Here is an 18,747-nt window from a genome sequence, read left to right as displayed (position 1 = left end):
ATGTATCCTGCACTCTTAAGAAATAATATGTCAGCAAAATGTGCCTATAGCCACCTTTTTGGATGGGGCACCAATTGATTCAATCAGATTAAAGTTTACTAGATACAAAGATTGGGGGAGTTAATGCAAATTAAAAAAAATCAAATTGCCTCTAAGAAATGACCATGCCCTACATTATGCAATGAAATTTCAACGTTTAAATATATTCATATTTTTAAAACATTAAAGAAAATAGAAACCAAAGTATTAGAGGAACTAGTATTATCCAGCAACCACTGAAACTCTTCAGTCTACTCATCATAAAACACAGGAACCTTTCCGTGCTCTGCTCCAGTGAGCTCAGAGGCTCAGTGTGACTGTCATAACTATTATACTTGTTTGCAAAATCAGCAGTCTCATGCAGCCCAGCCTGATCTGGATGGAGGGGTGGATCCTCCTCCCCACTGAAAATGAAACTGCTTCCCAGATGCAAAAGGGTAAATATTTTTACTCATGGACATACAAACCCATTAGCTAGACACTGATCCCAGGTAAAATGATGGAAAAGTCCACCCATACTCCAGTCTTTGTTAGTAAAAAGTAACAAATGGCGACCGTGTGACCTGCTATATGATCAGCTGCAATCACAGTGCCGTGTTTGACAGCCTACATCCCTTCCCGATCTGCATTATCTTCTGTGCAAGCCAGCGTCAGGGCGCAGTGCAAGCCAGCGGCTCCCTGGGGGCCGGGAGCCACAGGGGACCCCACAGGGTGGGTGCAGCAGGACATGGCCTCGCCGCCAGGGCCTTCCCACTGCACCCCACCAGGGAACGGGGCAGGTCTGACAGACAGCAGGGGGGCAGACAAGAGCCCAGGCCTGGACATCAGCACAGGAGTTAGGGCCTAGATCAGCAGGGCCCACAGCCAGGTGCAGGCATGACAGGGGCTGGAGACCAGCACGCTTCTGGAGGTGCTGGTTTGAGTGAAATGGGGCTCTAGGGCCATGGGGGGTGAGGGTGAAGTCAGACTGGTCAGGGCAATTAAGACCTATTGGTGCACTCAGGGCTCTCATGAGTAGGAACAAATGTCTCCTTTTTTTTTTTTTTTAAATAAAAATCAGCTGATAAAACTAATTGCAATCCCATTTTAAACTTGGATTTCTCCAAGGTATTGATTTAATGCCACAAGACATTTTGATTCAAAACACCTGATTTACATAGAAATAATTGGACTAAAAACTGGCTCACTGACATTTCAAAATGTAATTGTCAGTGGCAAGATACCAATGAGTTGATATGCTTCTAGCAGCATCCTTCAGGATGCTGATTCCTAAGCTGAAGGTATTTTGTGTTAGCAGTCTCGGTGCTTGTATGAAGTCTTTAGTGATGATGTTTGGAAAGGATAGAAAGATCAGCGTGTTCATTGGTTCAGCAACGCACAGGCAATGCTTTAGCAAAAAGAACTAGTGCAATCTAGCATGTATAAAAACTTGTCTTGTAGAAAGAAGATCTCTGTGCTCACATTGGTGAATACACACTACAAAAAAACTTGCACCCGGTTCTGATATTTACGCTAGCAGGAAAATGGCAATATTAGTGATAATTCGAAGAGTACTGAAAAATTATCCAGGGAGCAGAAAACAAGCTAATTTATACATCAAAGCTTCCACATTTCAGCTTATTCACCTTCTGAAAGAAAAAAACCTGACAAGAGACTGGATTACTCTGAATAAGTACTTAAATATAGAAAAAGAAATCTTGACAATATGACCTTTTCAACCTCGCTGACACAGGCAATGGTATCCACTTGTTGGAAACTGTAGCTAGGCAAACCTAATGTTGACATTTCATGACTGTGAGGGCAATTAAATATTTAAATAGTTTATATCAGGAGAGATAGTGGGTACACCTTTGCTTGGGTTCTAAACATGAGATTAGATATACTTTTTAAAGATAAATTTAAAGACAGGTTTTAGTTCAGCTTTGAAAGAAACCCAGTTGTGTGCGGACAGGCAGTCAGCTTTTGCTTACCGCCAAATAACATTGCAATGCGACATTCTAGGTCCAAAGCAGTATCATCTACTTGCAGACACTGTCCAGAAAGCAAGACAAATTGTCTCTGCTGTCCACAAGGATTTTGCCCATGTTTGATCAGATGGTTACTGAAATATTTGGTTGGGTTCCACAGACACAAATAAACAAATGACACTGGTGGTTCTGAATATGGCTGGCTGACGATTGTCAGGTTTGGGCTCATCGCCTCACAGACCATTCAGCCCTAGGAATGGTCCTCAGTTTACAATTCCTTCTTTCTCTGGAAAGGCAGTTTTATCTTCATGGTTGACCTTTGTAATGGTGTAATTGGTAATACATGTTTTCCAAAGCACAATAGGAAGAAAACCACCTCGACTGACTATCAAGAAATTAATGTATGATAATGATAAAAACGTAAACCATAGGACACAAAAATTTCCAAAATTTTAAAATATTAATTGTATAAAGATACCTGCTAAATTATTTTTTTAAATTCTCATGCACAACTCTGAAGAAAATAAAATATGATTGGAAGCAAAATTGCTACAGTTTACAGCACAGAGACTCTACAGAGGGCAGTTTTTAGCACAAGCTAAATTTCCTTTGTGTTGCTAAAGGAAATTTCTCTTTGGCCCAGTGGAGGATTCTTGATGACTAGAAAGCCATCCCCTTCTTTTCTAGTTTGAGTCTAGGGGGGACCACAGCAAGACACAGTGTTGGCATCACTTGGATAGCTCCTTGGAGCTGCTCTAACTTCTACAGGGGTCTGCCCAGTCTAGTTTCAAAGCAGCTTTTGAAGTGCCAGAGATGTGTGTGTAAGCTAGACCCAAATCTGCTTCTTTATCCTCAGCTAAGTTTTAAACTGGAACTAGAAGATATATATAAACTCAGGAAGGACCAACTTCAAAGATATTATGACTGAGAAATCCTTTCTACTTCATTGTACAAAATACCAAGAAACATAAGACATATTTTCATGAGGGGAAAAAAAATACAAAAGACTTCCCACTAAAACTGAAAAAGAAAATGTCTGTCATTGTGAGAGCAGAAAGACTACAGAAACAGTTCTTGTGTTTGGTAGTTTGCCAATGAATCATAAAGGGCTGGTAAAAATGCGTTCATTGTGCTGAGCCCCCTCACTCTTGAAAAAACTCCTTTATTCACAGAGACAAGATTCTGCTCTCATATATAGCACGACAACTCCTGTTAAGTCAATGGGAGTTGACTTGCAGTACGCAGAGGAGACTTTTGCCCAGATATTCAGCATTTGTTTACAGTAGGAAAAAGAGCCTCTAACTATTGTTGAAAACTATTTCACTGCTTATTTTTAATACAAAGGGCTTGAAGTAAGGAAAGCTTAATTTGTAGGAATTTCACTTCATAACTATTAGGCTTTTATCCATTTTATAACACATGCAGTCAGAGTTGTTTCAGAATTTTTTCATGGACAAGTAAAAGAGTTTCTTAATTAAAGCTGGTTTGAGAAGAGTTTATAAAAATAAGGTATCGGTCTTAATTTCTGAAGCATTTTTCTCCCATTTTGAGCTAATAGCTTGTAAAAGCAATTGACTGAGGACCACAGGTACTGTTACTGACAAGGTCTGTCTAAAGGAGACCAGTGAAGTGCAAGGACTGAGGCAGAAAAAGGACCTGGGCAAGATGGCTGGCATTAGCTGATGGGTCACTCTGGGATGGGAGCAGAAAGGGCAGGGGCAAATGGGAAGCCATTATGAAGAGGGACTAAAGAGGGAAGATGAACAGGAAAGGCAGGGTGAGGAGTTTGGAGCTGAAAATGAAGTTTAATGATGAAATTTGTGTTAACTGTGAAGTACTGCTGAAAGAGATGGTCCCTTGTCTCCCTACTCCACTGTCCCTTCCAACCCTGGCTGTAATTTTTAGCGCTGGTGTTCATTTTACCCCATGATGACCTGATTCAGAGAGCTGAACGGAAAGAAAACGAATCATACAAGTTTAGTTCCCTGACTCTGCTCACAAGGGAGACCAGAGCAGACAGTAGAAGGAATGGGACTATCCCATTCAGTAGCAGCCCACAATTAGATTGGCAGAACCGCATCCTGAGTTCAGCAGGGGACTCGGGCAGCAAGCCAAGGAGAAAGCCAGCACTGGCTGAGCCAGGAGAATGAGGTTGAAATGAAGAGTCTATGAAGACAGAAAACTGTTGAAAAACTAGTGTTGGAGGGAAGGAGAGGCCTGAGAAGTGAGGCAGGATTTGGATGGAAGGAGAGGGTGGAAAGCAATTGCAGAAGTCCCTGTCCTTGCTGGAGCAACATGTCCTGCCCCGAAACTAAATCAGAAAATGCTTTACCACCAAATTTTGCAATGCCAATTATGAGCCAATGTGCATATGTCATTGCCTTCTGTTATCATAGAAGATGACAACTTATTACTCTTATTAGTAATCAACACCTGCAACAGGCAAAAGTCTTCTGTAATAATCTAATATTGATAAAAGCGGTGGTATCATATCAACATGATGGTAAAAAGATAATTAAGAAAAAAAAAAAACACAAAGGAACTTTGAACACCTGTAAATTAGAAAAATCCTAGAATTACAGTTCATATAGGTTGGTTAATAAATCACTAAAGCCAAGAAAGAAAGACTTATTATATAGCCAAACTTTTCCCCTAAAAGCGATACCTACAAAACCAAATAGTTTTGGAAGACAAGTTTTCATTTAAGTTCTCCTGTTCTTTATCTGGCATGTATGTTTAGACACCTATCACATTAAAGTGTTATTTTTTTTTCATTCAATTTTCCTCCTGCGTCTACATTTCCCTCCTGATGTAAATTTAGTTTATACAGTGCTGGTAGTTTGGTCAGACGACTGTGAAATACAATAGGTTGTCCCTCTAATTTACTTAAATGCTACTGAGAAATTGTTCCACGATGGGAACCAGTATTTTCAGTTTTCCCAGTCTAACTTTCTTCTTCCAGTCGAGTCACTGATTCCCTTAGTGATCTTGAACAAATCATTTGATTTAATTGTACCCATATCAAGCCAGCTGGATAACTGAAGTAAAAAGCAGCTCTTCACTGAAAACTAAATATGCCTAAACCATGCCTTCTTGAGTAAACAAACACGGGTGAGACTAACCCATTTTCCCTTGGGACCGTTGTGAGGGAGTCAAGCACTCTAAATGCATTTCAAAACCTAGAAGACGGGTTCAAGTTTGGTTCTGAAAGACGTTTTTGCTAATCCAGTAATTAACATGCTGGTTTTGCACAGAATAAGGGATCTTAAATATTTAGAAGCATATTATCATAGTGTTTTTAAAAGAACCACTATTTTTTAAAACGTATTAATTTACTTGTTCACTTCAAACAGACTAGATCTCAGCTGTAATGTTTTTAAAACTCTGGTGGCTTACTTAATGAATGCTTGTGACTCATAAGGCCTATTATTAGTCCTTCTGAGCATACATTAGCTAAAAAAATTACAGCAAGCTAGCTTTTATGTACTGTTTAGCAGAAAGTTCACTGTATTATATAAACCATGTCATGTAGTTCTCCTGTAACTGTTAAAAAACGTATTGTAACCTACTTGTTTTGGCTATGTTTCATTTCACTTCCTAACCCAAACAGTGTGTATTACATACCTACACCTTGGTGATAGTGGCATCAAACTGAAATAATAAAAATATTTAACCAGCTGGTATACAGGAACAGCTCTTGATTCATGTATTCATCTGAGGTTATTTACTAACTCTTTGTGAATATCTCTGCCACTCCATGAGAGCTAGATTTGTTAAAAGGCTAACCACCTTCATCTCTCATTAACCACAAATGATACTGAAGATGCTCACCATTTTTTCAGTGAAGTCCCACCTCCATCTGTTCTTGACAGATTCATTCACAGGGAGTATCCCTACAGGAAGTACAATTGTGGAATGCCCACACAAAGTCACAAGACTTGCAAAGTGAGATAATGTTAACTTTTTATGTTACGCAGCCAATCTGTTTGTTTATATGATTTTGAAAGAAGAAGTTGGGAAAAAAGAGAACTTTTGAAAATGGAAAATGACAGTCAGCATTTTTTTCTAGTCTGAATGTGTGGGAATTCCACCATTACTCTATTTTTGTCTAACATTTTTACAGCATTTTTTTTAAGATTATATTACCCTTGGAGCAAATTATTACATCATTTTAAACAAAATATAACCTCTTTGAAACTGATTTTTGTTGATTTTTAACTACCTGTGGCTTTGAAAGAGCAGTAGATACACACTGTAGTCTATAATATAGTTTTATAAACAAATACTATATGAATAATATAAAAGAGGATCAGAGCTACATAGGATCGATACAACCATTTCTTTTGATTCTGCAGGCTCCTGCAGGTTTCATTCCCAATGGTACATTCCCCCAAAAATGCCACCAATAAGACTTAAATTTTTTTTTAATTGTATTTTCCAATTTCTCTCATGTTTGAACAAGCATATGCAACAGGCCTTCCTTTCCATTGCTCCCTAAGCATAATACAATCTAAAAATGTTCACTCTACCACCTACCACCACATGCAGTCCTTTGAAAGAAAGCTATACTTAAACCAGTACATTTAACTGATCTCTATATACTTTAAGGGCAACAGTGGTAACTACCAGATGATGGTAAAACATAAGTTTTCAAATATATGGTGGCTCGGGAGAGTTTTTTTCAGATTCATACTGCAGATAAAAACAAGAAAAAAACACATTCAAGTGCTTACATAAGTGAAACTGCTGCATCTTCTTCCCCGTGCTTGTTTCCCTGTGCAGGGGGAGATACTACCCATACAGGAATGGGATACTTCCCATATAGGAATGGAAGTATTTGAGTAGGGGGAGCAAGATTTTGTCCACCGAAAAAGTAAAGGAAAAAAAAACCAAACCAAAACTGTCAAAATGTGGTCTGTTATAACCACAGAGCCTATGATAAAATAAAATATTAAACTACAATAAACACCCATGTATTAAAAAATAGACTGAAATGTTCTACATCCTTTTTATTGCAGTTCTCTGCTGCTGCAATCGTAATGGGTACGATGATGTTATGGTATCATTAATACTTGTTTTTTATTTATTTACTAAATTGTTTGCTAACAGAAGAAAGATAAGGTCATTTATAATAAAAGCCCATCTGCATAGATCTGTGCAATCATAACTGCACATTCTAACACTCAGTCCAAAGATGCTGATTATATCTAAGAGATCTATTTGTTAAGAAATTTGGGGTCACAGAAATGGGTATTTTTTAATAATTCCATAATACAAATAAAACTAAGTACTTACAGTCATCCTAAGGAGCAAATCTGGTTGCGTTTTCTGAAAGAAATCACACTGCAGTTTCCCTGAGTATGAAGCTGATGAAGGAACTGTACTTCATACATGTATGAAGACTAGTGCTGTGTTCTTAGCATGTAAACACATACTAAGTATAGTTAGTCACTGCATGGAAGACACCTACAGCGTTAAGGCTGAAAAGCTACTATCCTTGCATTTCATGTCAAGTTGGACTACTGAAATTTGGCAGACAGAAGAAGGTTATTAAGAAGGTTATTAAAGATTATTAACCAATACTTGAGAGGAATGACTGCTGTTGCCCTGGATAACTATAGCTGAAAACTACCCAGAGTTAATCACATTTAAAACACTGAAGTCACTGAGGAGGAAATGGTTATTTGCATAGGCTTTTTCAGAGGACAGCAGGCAATGAATTCATATTCTTAACACGATGACGCTATACAGCAGATTTCTCAAAACCATTATATATTGCCCAAAACAGTGTTCAAATAAATACTATGCCAGGAAATACTAAACATCTGCCTTAAGACTGACCATGAAATACAACTATGCCTGTTCCTTGTTCTTTGGTAATTGTCAAGTGGTTAAGATGACCTCAACGAGAGCAGATTTTTTTGTTAGTATTCTAAGTCATTATGTCAACACCCACGTCTAGTTAGGGCAGCTATAATATATGTCTTTTAAATACACAGTCCGTATTTTAAAACATTCTTAGAAGAAGGCTTGATTTCAATTTTTTATATTAAATTAGGCCTTTTCACTTGATCATTAAGAATTGAAATTACCAAGATACAAACCCAGTTCATCTTATCTACATATGCTGATCTAGATATACATACCCTTAAGTAAACTGGAAGACAAATAAGCCACAAATTGGAAACTCTGTATTGAGATGGGAGGAGAAATTGTTCATGCAGCATAAGGAACAGTCAGTAATTATTGTTGAACAGTGTTCTTGAACACAGACCTAAGAAATTCTGGATTTACTGGAAGCCAGTGGGGATTCAGGTTCTGCTGTTACTGCCACTTCTATAGCAGAAAGACACAAAGTCTCATTTGCAATCCTCAGCAGTTAACTTTGAAAAAGTTTGTATCTTTGTGCACAAATCATCATTTAATCTGAATTTCCTGCATTGCATTTATTTACAAAGCTGTGAGTATTCTACTATATTGTCATCTTTCCATCGTAATTGCACTTGGGGCAGATTTATCATCCTGTGATTAACATGCAGGTAGAAAAATAACACTGAAGAGTTAATGATGGGACAAAGATTGTATTTCTTTTACTAATTTGTTTCTGGTTTATACATAGATTCTACATGTATATATTATCTAAATGGTACAGAGAGCAGAGTGGTAGACTACTCTTTGCCTTATCTGGGTTGCAGCCTTCTGAGGAGAGGGGAGCTGCCTGGACAAGCACTGGCCTTTCTGAAGAAGCAGCTCTGGAGCAGAGGGTGGGAGGGCAGGCAGAAGCACAGCAAGCAGGGAACAGCAGGCAGGAAAGCCGAAACAAACACAAGGGTTTGCTTGCAGCAGGCAAAAGGCTCAGAATCAGACCTAGAAATTCTATAGGAATTAGTGTTTCTATAGGAACCTAATGGGGACCTGTGTAAATTACATTCAGATTAGGAGGCAGCTGAAAGTTGCTCAAATGGAAGGCAAAATTGAGTGGAGGAATTCATCCCTTAAGGCACACTGGGCAGGAAGTTATTTGCAAACTTTTTCTCAGACTCCACTGATAAGCCTCAGCCTTCTCTGTAAAAAACTCTTGCTCTTGTTTGTTATTTTGGGTGCTAATACCATCTCACTTTAGAGACAGGAAGCTTTTGTTTTCTTTCAGCATGTTCACTTTAAAAAAAGACTGAGTAGGTCGGCTTTAAAGCCTTTGGTGACTCAGGGGTCTGTCAGCTAAAAGTGAGAAATATATATATGATACATTACATGAAAATTATATATATATATATATATGAATATATAAATTTAACAATCAGCTAAAAATGAGATGTATTATGATATATATCCCTGACAAGAGTAAATTTACTTCCTGAAATGAATTTAGCCATAATTCTTCAGCTGCATAATCATACAGAAACTTTCCCTGGTTTTAATGCTAGAACTGCCAACTCTGACAAAAAAATATTTTCTAACTTGGTTTCTGTAATACCAACAAAGATGCCATTGTGACATACATACTCTGCTGTTTCCTAGACATAAGATTTCCACTTCTTTTGGGTCAAAACATACATAGTAAATCAGTTTCTAGGGACAATTAGCTGATTAAGATTCCTATTAATTAAAAAATTCATTCCTTCGTATTACTCACTTTTGTAAGTTTGTATGCAGTTTCAGTCAAATAGTGCTGGGTTCAGTACACTTCTTGTTTTGTTTTTGAACAACTTATTTCAGAATCAATCCATTTGCATCTGGAAATCTGAGGTATTCTTTCACTAAAGCTCATGGCCATTGCTTAAATAAGAAAAGAGGGACTGTGTTTTTTCATAAGGGTATGCACAATCCTAAAGACCTTTCCTACTGTACAATTAAAAATATTTTTTTCTAATTTTCTCTTTCATAAGACTTTTCCCTGCTCTAAAAAGAGTTGACATTAAACACAAAGTAAATAAAAACGCTGCTGTCTGAACACGAAGCAGCAGAATAGCCTTCAAAAAAATCCTTAGGGTATCACTTAGTGTTACACAGATAAGCATCTGTAACCACAGAGACTCTTGTAATAAAAATATTTTTTTAATTGTGTTCTACTGAGCACATATACTGTGCTCTCAAGCTGTTCAAGTGTCTCCTTTTGTGTCTCCCTCCTCATTGCTTTGCTTCTTTAATGAAATAAAAGCCCTTTAAGTTGATAAAACCATTTATGTTTTCGCTAGAAACAGAAAACTATACGAACGGCTATGCAGTAATCTTTAAAATGTACATTGAGCAACTGAGGGATGGTTCACCTACCAATTTCTCTAGAGAGAAACAGAACTTTATTGCAGTCAGCTTAGTGTGCACGGTTAAGTTAGATGGCGTAGTTCTAGCTTGATGGCTGTAGGCTACAATAAGTGTTTTACACTTATTGGAAAATAAATTAATTTCTTCTAAACAGTCAAAATACCTTCTGATCATCTAGGTGACCCAAAGATATATATCAAAGTCTGAAACATTATTTCCTCATTCTCTTATTTATCAGTTCTGCTGGTAGAAGCATTAACTGCATTTGCTAGCTACATAAAGGAAAAAATAAATTAAGAGGATTGTTCACTTGGTTTACTATAAATTAGAGTGTATTTGCAAGGGAAAAAAAAAAAAAAGATTCAGACAGCATTTCCTCTCTTGTTATTGTAAAAATAAAAAAAAAAAAAACCAAAAAAACGCAAAACACCAAATCATTGTTCATTTAAAATAACAGCTTTTACAGAATGAGTCTATGTTTTTCCTTACCAGAAGGTTGCAAGAACAAAACACAATTAATGCATTTGCTGCCATTGCTGATTCAAATGAAGGTTTAAAGCTCTGTATATCCTGTCTTAAACTGATTTCAAAATGTTTATTTATCAGATACTGTCAAGATCATGGTCATTTCAGAACAACGGGTTACAGTCTGGAGCAGTGGCTGTTCCATGGATGTCAGAATAACAAACTGTCCATGTCCATCCAGACAAAATGTCTGCTAATTACATTCACTAATTCATAAATTCACTAATTACAGCTTCCTCCCCTCAAAAGTAATAATTTCCATTATTGTCTTAATTTATAATTCTCAAATTAAAATCTTTCCCTCTATTTTACTTCTAACCTAAGGACTAAACAGATACCTGTAGCTGGTTAATCTCTCAATTAATTAGCCTTGCATAAATATGATTTGGACAAAAGGCTGAAGGGGTGTGCAGATTTACGCTTGATTGCTACACAGAAGATAATTTTATCACACATGTCTGCTCTTGGGTTTATTAGGACAACAAAACTAAAAACCTTGTCATATGGTACTCATGGCCGGACTGTGACTTCAGACTTTACCAAACATCTTCACCTTGTCCTTCTCACTGAAGAAAGATACGCAAAATAACTAAGAACTTGTGCTCCACATCTGCTTAGAGATTGCTCTGAAATCACTAGCATAAACACTACAGATATGATGTAAACTGTATGATAACTAACGTACCAGTCTTGAGGGAGGCTAAGTTTCAGAACTGATGCATTCAGTTTACTTCAAAGTAGTTCTTAAATTGTGTAAACCTCAACAATTTAAAAAAAAAAAAAAAAAAAAAAAAGAATATATGTAATCCTGAAAATCAGGGCCATATTTTATTCAACAGCAAAGGCAGTTAAATCATTTTTGTGTGGTATGAGATCATCGTTCACAATGCCAGCAGCTTTCATGTACTTAGAGAAAAAAAGTAAAATGTGATTTGGAACTATCTGAGGACACCCCAGACGTGAACTGTGCATGTTTTCTGGTCCATACCTAAATTTGAATGTGAATCAGTCCCTACCTTAACTAGAGCAGGTTCTTACAGCGTTGCTATTCTGCAAAGCCCTCACTGCTGTTAGTTTCATAGACAAAAAGGAGCTGTTTAAGGAGAGGAAACTCCTTGTTGGCAGCAAAATAAACTAGCTTGGTAAGAGACAGGGAGGTTTCAATCTCTTGGCAACAAATCAAAGTTTCCTTCCTTCCTTTGTTTAGAACACTTGATCCACTATTCTCTGTACAAGGCATATAGAAAATTCTGAAGAGATTATCCATTTCACTATTGCTTTCCCTGCCTGGAACTGGTCTTTAAAAGGACCAAATATAAGACTATATATTTGGTTTTAGTTCACATGGGTAGTAGACCCTGGATTAGGATTACGAATTCATGAATTACAGGACTTTTCATCCAGTATCTGTCACCACATTTTCATTCATGTCAAAAAGAATATAACATTTTGATTTAGTATTGACACAGAAAGATGCAGAGAGAAGCAAAAATGTGAGCTGCAGAAATAACAAAAAAAATCACTGGGGGGAGGAACTCAGGAAAACCAGTATTTGGATATCATTGCGTGATTAACAGAGAAGAATTCTCATTATGGGATGTCTTATACTAAGGTGAAGGCATGAGAAACTACTGATTCTTAGGTTGTATCAGACAATGTATTTATCAGACTATTTTAAGCAGCATACAAAGTATCCTTACCATCTAGTATCAAGCACATTTTCTCATTTTTTCCTCTGTATAGGATGAAAAGATTCAGTTGTGCAACACAACTATAGAAAAGACCTGCCTACATTTCTTAAAAGTGCTGAGAACATGTTGGCAGCACAGCTTAGCTGTCTTAATCAAATATCCAGAATTAAGTCTTTGCCTTCACTCTGGGCAGCAAGATATTTAAATTGGTCTCCTCAAACTTTACTTACTATTAGGATGAATATTTATTTCTATGTGGATGGTGATTAAAATAGCCTGCACCAGTGATACAGTTTGTTTACAGACATGTACAGTAATTGTACTAAGGAACTGACATGAGTTAAAATAAGGCTCTCTTTGCTTAGGAAAATACTCCTTAAACTATAGCCTAATTTTCCGTATAGGTTGATTTAATATTTTTCATCTTTTGGGGCACCAATTAATTGCTGATCTCTCATTACATTTTCGAGGTACCTCGTTTTTACCAACTCCATCATGGTTTTGTGGTCAAAAACAGTCTCTTACCTGTTCGCAGAAATGCATTAATATATCATGTCCTAATGGGGGATAGTATAGAAGTCAGTCTGGAGGAAAGAAGGAAACAGATACCTTGAAAAGAACAAAAAAGAAAATTTTCCTGTATTCATCAGAATAAACTTCTTCACCTAATGAGTGTTTTCATATCAGCTTCATAGTTGGTGCATAATTAGGATAGAATAAAATAAATTTACAAGCCAGATACCATATTTGAGACTACTATTCTGTCAGCTCTCCTGTACAAGTTCAACAGAATTTCCTCCTGTTGTTCTTGATATCCTGTTGGTATTAAGTTTTAGGAATAGAAGCAAAATTCCTTTGGGCTTGTTTGTAAATCAGGCATCTCTCTCCAGTTTATTACAGAGGAACAGGCTAAACTGGTAATTGGTACTAGTGGTTATTCTTTATGATCATGATGTTGCTATTACTGATAATGACAAAAATTATCTTCTTGCTATGAATTCAATTCCTTCATACAAGGAAGTGCATGAACAGGAATGCTTTAGGAGCTTCCCTGTTTGGTACTGCTGCAGACATTATCTCACCAGTTCCACTCCAATATCCCTTTCTAACAAGAAATACCTCTACTGCCATTTGATCTAGAGAAGCAGTTCCTAACAGTATGACCAAACTGGCTCAATGCATCATGCAACATGACTTCTTTTTCTCCACTTTTCATATTACTAAAGCCACTTCTGACTCACATGCTGATGATGTCAGAAGCAGGCTCAAGCCCTCAGAAGCAACCACTACAGTGACAGGCTCTGCTCTACGTCCTCCTGAGAAATCCAAGATATCGGAACAATTTATCTCTTCGTCGTTCCATCAATGTATTTGATGGAACAGTGACTGCAGACTAGCAGTGTAGTCAAAAGAAAGTCTTCACTGCTGTTCAAAAGGTGTTCAGTCAGAACAGTCTATATTACTGTAGGAATGCCTGCAGACAGGATTGATTAACAACAAATCTGTTCTTACTCACAGTAGACCTTTTACCACAGTGATTCAAAAGTCACAAGACATGTCTAGCACATCCCATGTCATACTTGCATGAAGCCTTGCAAAGCAAACAATTGAACATTCCTGTACAATAGCTGTTTTTTTAAACAGTTACTTCACTATTGTTAACTGAACTACAAGTTATGACAACTGATATATCCATAGTCATCCCTTTGGCATTCTTTATAAAAACATGAATCAGAAACATTCATCATGAAGAACTCCCATCATAAGGACATATATACAGTGTGTCATTCAGCCTCGCTGTATCTTTCCACTCTAAAATGTCAGAACAACTTGAATGAATCACATAGGCCAACAACCTTACTATGTAGGTTTGGTGAAGAACAACTCTGATAAAACACATGTCAAAATGAATTAGTTATGTTTAGCTTCAAGTAATGTTTGTGTATGGAAGAAAAATGAAAATTTTCTTTCTTCATAAGTCATTCTACCAAACATTGAAAGAGAACCACGTTGGTGTACATTAATCAGAAAACAAAACACTTGGAAGAAATTGGCCTACTAACAAAACTCAGGCATTCAAAAGCACGGATAAAGAGCACAGATAGGATAAAATAACTGCTAAAAGAGATTGTGCTTGCACTTGGTCAACAGGAAAGGGAGGAATTAACCACTGCAGCTGCCCCAAAGTTGTCAGAGGAAAAGGAGCAGAACTAATATACCCAGAATCCCTTTCAAAGAGACTCGTGATTTTTTTCCCATGTTCCCCCACCCCCATCAAAGCCTTTCACTACATGGAACAATGCTTGACTGAAATAGTGTTGTCAGCTATTCCTTATGGCACCTTTTGTCTCTCCAAGCTACAGAATTAAGTTTCCCTGAAAGTTAAAGTGCCTTTGTTCAGAATTGTGCCAGCTTTCTGGAGGTGACAGAAGGTGGTACAGATGTGGGATAAATGTAAGAGCAATACACTATGTCACATAAAGGAAATGAACTCAAGAGAATGGTATGAATGGTGCTACCTATAGATGTCACCAGCTATGTTTTCCCACGGATGTAGATACTTGCATTGTAAGAGACCCAGTGACACCCCCCTGTGTCCTGCTCCTCCTTTTCCAGGCAAGAGATGCCTAAAGGGTTTCCACTCTCTTACGAACACTAAGTACTTATTCACATTTTTGCAAATTCAGAGGGCTAACTAGTAAGAACTTTATACCAGCTCTGCTCAGGTTCAGACAGTTATATAAATGAAAGCCAGAGAAATACCAAACAATGATTTCCTAAGAAATATTAATCTTTTGGTCTATTTTTTAAATGAAATACTAGATTTAAAGTTACTTGCTGCAATAATGCAATGCCTAATCATAAAAAGTTATAGGCTTAATTGAATTGGTTTTCAGTTTCTGTCCATGCATTCCTTAATGCGTCTACAAAGCTCCCCAAGGCTATCATAAGGCAATGTTTCAAACATATTCCTTAAGGCACAATGATCATAGGTGACCTTTACCCATAACACTACAAGTGATAGGTCTCATACTGTAAAAAGCCAGTAATTTCTGCTATCCACAGATTTCAAAATTGGTCTGTTTGTCTCTTAGGAAAAATGTATGCTTTGCTTTTGGCAGAAGTCCCAGAACTGGTAGGATTTTCAGTGCTTCTGTCATGCTATGAGCCACAGTTGCCAAGATCTTAATTTTAAATTTTAATACTATTATAGACAAAAAACACTGTGCATAATTAAAGTAATTTTTACAATTCATTACTGCATAAAAATAAGGAATTTAAATCTTTTGGTATTAAAAAACTAATGATAAAAAAGATAGAAATGATTATCATAGCGTAAAAGAAGCAATTTATACTTTTTAAGGTAAATGACATGAGCATACTTATCTTAATCATAGATGTGGATATTTGGATCAAAAAATGTTACATGTATATCATTAAAATCTGTAAAAGCAACAATATGTTAATTACAGTATTACAAGCATTTTATTTCTAAAAAACAATGCTGATATTAAAAGTATATAAAACCATGCATCCCTTTATAGCTACATTGCAAAATTACAGGCATCTGCTCTAACTAGAGATCTCAACTTAGTTTCATTTTGCTTTCTGTATTGACATTTGTTTATGGTTGAAGAAATATCTCGAGTATTATGTTTGATAAGAGGCTCTTACCTTAATGTAAAGTTGCCATCCCTAATACGGATGCTACTCAATAGCCTGGAAATTGCGTGCAGGTTCCAATTACTGACTCTATTTCATACTGGAACAGAAAAGTGAACTACTTGCTGCAATACAAGGTGTTTATTGACTAAACGAGCCTTTGCTATGGTACAACTGAAGGTACGCAGCCAGAGCTTTACTACCACTGAAAAATAAGCTCTGTGAACAATGATTTCATTAGGTTAATACTAAACCTCATTTTGTCTCTGTGCTCAGTGAAATTGGTGGGGTAATGGTAAGGGTAACAGGAATGGTACCAAAGAAAATGCAGACTTGAGATACAAGGGAAAGCTTTTCTTTTATACCTTCTCAGTGCTAGCAGCCTTTCTTCAGTGTTGTCCAGGGTACTTTAAATGATGTTCTTTTAAGAACAGATTTCAAGCCATTATGAATCTCACGTTTCAGCCTTCTTCAGTTAAAACTATCAAATATCTCTAACAGGAGTACTAAGTAAAACAGGGTACGAAAGACAGCACTGTTAGTACAATCACTGTACAGAGTGGCCAGGGCACTCAGTAACCTTTTACAGATGGCATTTAATGCAATAGAGTTCACAATTTAGCTTTTTAGATTAGATTAATACTTGAATGCATCTGATCTGCCTGAAAAAGAGGCAGGCAAGTGAGACGCCACAAAGCTGGCAAAGGAGGAAAAAGAGAGACAGCTAGAAGAAAAAAAATAGCAGTTTCAAATTATGTCATTTTCTTTTGCCACAAGAACTTAAGTATCCCACAACCACAAGGTTATTTTCCTCCCACAAAATCATCCCTCATTTTCTATCATAAACATCCAATGACTTGGCTGATACTTTTGACTTGGGCCCTGATGTTGCACATTTGCATATACATTTAAATTTACTCACATGAGTAGCATCATGGGCTGCAATAAGACAATTCATCAAATGTGTAAATCTTTTAGGATCGCTGGCTTTGTTTTGCTAAGGTGAAGCAGGATGTTAAAATAACTTTGTTCCTGAAAGTTTAACAATGAACTTCACAGTGGCAGGAAGAAGAAAGGAACCAAGCATTTCACAGACTCCTCCAAAGAAGCCGAAATTAGTTTTTAAAAGATGCACTGAAAATGCTAACAGAAATAATCTTTGCTCTGCTCTGTCTCTTCATAGTGCAAACAGAAGTTGTCCACATTCTGAAATAGAGAATTTTCGAAAATTAAAATTAATAATTTCAAACACATTATTCTCTGTCATATGCTGTGCCAAACTGTGCATTATCAACTTCTGATGTGCTTCTTTGAATGATTCATGGAACACCTAACATCCCAGTATCTCACTGATATACAACCTGTTGGGATTTATTGACATTTTAACATTTCAAAAAGTAAATAACCTAATGTTATGCGCATATGATGTCCTGAACACCTCGAGTACTGTGTTCAGTTTTGGGCACCTCAGTACAAGAAAGACATCAAGGTGCTGGAGAGAGAGTGCAGAGAAGGGCAACAAAGCTGGTGAAAGGCCTAGAGAATAAGTCTGATGAAGAGCGGCCGAGGGAACTGGGGCTGTTTAGTCTTAAGAAAAGGAGGCTGAGGGGAGACCTTATTGCTCTCTACATCTGCCTGAGAGGACACTGTAGAGAGGCAGGTGCTGGTCTCTTCTCACAGGTAATTAACGATAGAACAAGAGGGGATGGACTCAAGCTGCAGCAGGGTGGGTTTAGGCCTGACATTAGGAAACATTTTTTCACCGAAAGGGCTGTCAGGCATTGGAATAGGCTGCCCGGGGAGGTGGTTGAGTCACCATCCCTCAATGTGTTTAAAGGTCGTTTAGATGTGGTGCTTGGAGATATGGTTTAGGGGTGTACTTGGTAGAGTAGGGTTGATGGTTGGACTCGATGATCTCAAAGGTCTTTTCCAACCTGAATGATTCTGTGATTCTATGATCTCAGTACTGCAACACATTTTGTAAAACCGAGGCTTACAACACCTGGTATCATGGGGGATTCTAACACAACATTCAATTCTGATTCTGTCTATACATAACCTCTTTCCATATGGGAACATGTACATACTGAAAAATTAGTTATGCACTAGAAAACCTACAGCCATCTCATATTACTGCTTTTTAGCTCTGGAGGATTCGCGAAATGGCATTTCTGTGGATTTGAGGCGTACTGATTCATGAAAAAGTTTGGTATCACTAGCACTAAAGGTCTCTCTGAGCTGTAATAAGGTGGGGGTGTGGTTTTTTTGTGGTTTGTTGTTGTTGTTTTGTTAAATATATATATAATAAAAGTTTTCTGTCTGGTTTCTTATATATTTATATAGCCATATCTATCTATCTATCTATCTATCTATATATCTCCTAATACCACTTTGTGAGAGCTTTCTACAGATGGGATCAATGAGAAATAAAATCACTGGATGTCAGTGGTGGAAGCTGTCTCCTAAATCCTTGACAGAACCACATGACTCTCTTTCCTGCTTTTCACAATCTTTCAGGATCGTCCTTCTCAATTAAAAGCCCAAGTCAGAATCCAGCTTATATTGTTTCAAACTATTTGATAGAAAGTCTCCCCTCAAAA

Source organism: Leptosomus discolor, chromosome 7 (assembly GCF_034619465.1).
Source record: "Leptosomus discolor isolate bLepDis1 chromosome 7, bLepDis1.hap2, whole genome shotgun sequence".
Taxonomy (NCBI): Eukaryota; Metazoa; Chordata; class Aves; order Leptosomiformes; family Leptosomidae; genus Leptosomus; species Leptosomus discolor.
This window is presented reverse-complemented; position numbering follows the sequence as displayed.